The sequence below is a fragment of the Chenopodium album genome, chromosome 15, assembly GCF_948465745.1.
Source record: "Chenopodium album chromosome 15, dcCheAlbu1.1, whole genome shotgun sequence".
In the NCBI taxonomy this organism is placed as follows: domain Eukaryota; kingdom Viridiplantae; phylum Streptophyta; class Magnoliopsida; order Caryophyllales; family Amaranthaceae; genus Chenopodium; species Chenopodium album.
In genome coordinates, this window is record NC_137848.1 from 22,253,280 (window position 1) to 22,256,504 (window position 3,225).

Here is a 3,225-nt window from a genome sequence, read left to right on the forward strand (position 1 = left end):
TTATGAGAAAGGTTAGGTTGTGGTTGTCCGGGTAGAGTTGATGATGAATTGAAAGGAGTCCTCTCGGCCAATTGAGCTAGTTGTGAATCCACCATCTTGTTGTGAGCCCATATTTCTTGCATTTGTTGCCCAAAAGTTTGCATTTGTGAATGCATAGCTTGAAGGAGTTGTGTGGGTGTTGGCTCCGCTTGAGGTGCTTGTTCTTGATTTCTTTGGGGTGCTTGGGTTTGATTGTTGTATTGGTGTTGGTTATTGTATTGGTTTTAGTTGTTGTATTGGTTGTTCCTTGGGTAGGTTCCTCTTGGGTTTTAGTTTTGAGATGGAGGTGGATTTTGGTATTGGGGGTTCGAATTGTAAGAGGGTTGAGCTTGTTGGCCCCATTGTTGAGGTTGAGATGCAAACCCGGGTGGTGGTTGTCTCCAAGCTACTCCACCACCGCCTCCTCTAAAACCATCTTGCCTTGTGTTGTATGCCGCTACATGCTCGGGGCTCAAACCTCCACAATAAGATGTATCATGGTTCGTTCTCCACAATTTTGACAAGAGAAAGAGTTGACTTGAGAAGAGCTTGCTCTACCGCTTGAGCTTGCATTTACACTTGTGTTCAACTTTGAGAGCCCTTTCGTGAGTTGCTCAATTTGATGTTGCAATTGATCGACTTTCTCCAATTCATACATCCCACCTTTCTTCGGTGCACTCCTTCTCCTACCTCCCCAAGAGTAGTTCTTTGCTACTTCCTCGATCGTTGCCTCCACTTGATTTTGGGGAATCTTGATCAATTGTTCACCCGCCCCCGCATCCAAGTTAGCTCTAGACATGGGCTCCAATCCATCGTAGAAAAACCTCATGAGCAATCTTTGATTGTATTCATGGTGAGGACACGCTTGTACCAACTCTTTGAACCTCTCCCAAGCTTCATTAAGGATCTCATCCGTTTCTTGTTCAAATGATGCAATCTTCCTTCTCATCTCGGCGGTCTTTTCCTCGGAAATGAACCTCTTCAAGAATGCCTTAACTACCTCTCTCCAAGATGTGAGTGAGTTAGGCTTCACTTGCTTCAACCACTTCTTTGCTCTACCCGAAAGAGATTGTCAAAATAGGTGCATCCGGATGTATTCTTGAGAAACTTGGTTGGTTTGAATCATGGCACATAGCTCAAGGAATCTATCAAGGTGCTCTATGGGGTCTTCACTTGTAGAACCCGAAAATTGCTCCGATTGAACCATTCTTGTATATTGGGGATGAATTGTGAAGTTAGTTTCCGTGACGGGTAACAAAATCCCTCCCGTGAGCTCATAATCCTCCGGATTTCCGAACTCACGAAATAAAATATCATCCTCTTGTCCCGCCATTGATTAACTTTGCGAACTAGAAGAGTAAGAATCACTCCCACTATCAATGATAGCACCAAGTCCTCTTCCTTCTTCTTGAAAAAGTCTACGGATTTGTCTTAAAGTTCGGTTGATTTCTTGGTCGATATGATGTGTAGGTGGTCCTTGAGATCTTCTAAGCATTCACCAAGGCTAAGCAAACAATTAGCAATGACAGGTATGATAAAACAAGTCAAAACAAAAAGGAAAGCAATTAAAATTACCCTAACAAAAGCAAAATTAGACACTAAACAAGCCGCTTCCCCGGCAACGGCGCCAAAATTTGGTCGGGCTAGGATAGGTCGTTAAACTATTAACCCTAATCAAATTAACTATTTATAAAACCTAGACTTCACACTAAACTAGTTAGTGGCAAGCAAGGGTCGATCCGCTGAGGAAGCTTTCTCATTTAATATCAAAATCACCATGCAAGAGTAAGAAAGGGGTATATTTTGTTGGAATTTGGAATGTAGACACTAGAACTATAAATAAACAAGTAAAAGGGTGATTAAATCAAGGAATAACAACGTTAGGGATTAGGGGGTCTCAAACATGATTAGAATGAAGGAAAACAATGATAAGCATCATGATTAACATGCCAAAGAATATAAAATTCTACCTAAACAACTCATTTTCATGCAATAGTTTAGGCAAACCAATGAAAGTGGTCTAAGCTAATTAGGATCATTTTCATGCATCCCATTAGGCACAAGCTAACCCAAGAATAAAGAGGCACAATACATGGAACTCTATTTTAACAACTCATTCTCATGCAATCATTAAATAGAGGTGATCTAAATCTAGTTCAAATCATTTTCATGCATTTAAACTAGAAGGCAATCAAATAAAGTACTACATAAATCTCAAGCCAATAAAAATCATATCTTTCATCAATTTAAGGCATGTAATCAATCCACTATCATCATTCATACATCTTTCAATACATATTTTACACCCTCTTCCCCTAGCTAAGAGATTAGCCTAGAAAAAGGGGACTAAACATGATAACAAAACTAGATGAAAACACAATAAACATGAAAGCAAACATGATCAAAAACAATGAAAATACCAAAATATATTAATCCACAAAATAGATAGAAATAAACAACTAGAGTGCAAATAAACAAGACTAAGAGAAAGGATTAGAGATTACTAAGTAGGCAATAATAGAAAGATTAAAACTTGCAAAGTTGCTTGATGGATTGAAATGAAACTTGAGCCAAAGTTGCATACATGGAAATAACTTGAGTAATACTACACTTTCTCTCTCTAAGATTAGGGTTTAATTGTTTCTAAGATAATGCTAGATGCCCCACTAATTCACCCTATGGCCTTATATATAGGTCCACTGAAAAGATACAAGAATTCGAAATAAAAAAACTGAAACCCAGCAGTGCGCGCCCGCGCATAAACACTACGCGCCCGCACAGCTGCCACGCGTGCGCCCTCTCCGATCTTGTGCGCCCGCAGATTTGTGGGTACGGAGGAATTAGACCCATGGATGCGCGCCTTCTCCCAACTACTGCGCGCTCGCGCATGATGAGTGCACGCCCGCGCACATGTCGCACATGTGGCGCGCACAACTCTCTGTTTTGGCTCTGCTTCTGCTGCTATCTCGTGCGGGCTCTCACAGGGCTGCGCACCCGCATAGTTCAAAGGCGCGCGCCCGCGCATAAGCCGCGCACAAGGCGCTCAAAACCTTCTGTTTCTGTTCTGCTCTTGAGGCAAACCTGTGCGGGTTCTCACAGTGCTGCGCGCCCGCACACGGGGGATATGAGGATGGATTGCTCTTCTTCCAATGCCTTGATTCCTACAAAACAAAAACAAAGAAAACAAGGAGAAAGGCAAACAAAGAA

At 41.7% G+C, this 3,225-nt stretch overlaps 1 non-coding gene across 1 annotated transcript; it reads left to right on the forward strand.

Moving 5' to 3' along the window:
• Window positions 1–864: 864 nt before the first annotated feature.
• On the forward strand, window positions 865–969 carry LOC145583553 (small nucleolar RNA R71). The gene has a single exon (XR_014100192.1). It is a non-coding gene; the product is annotated as a small nucleolar RNA R71 (small nucleolar RNA).
• Window positions 970–3,225: the final 2,256 nt, after the last annotated feature.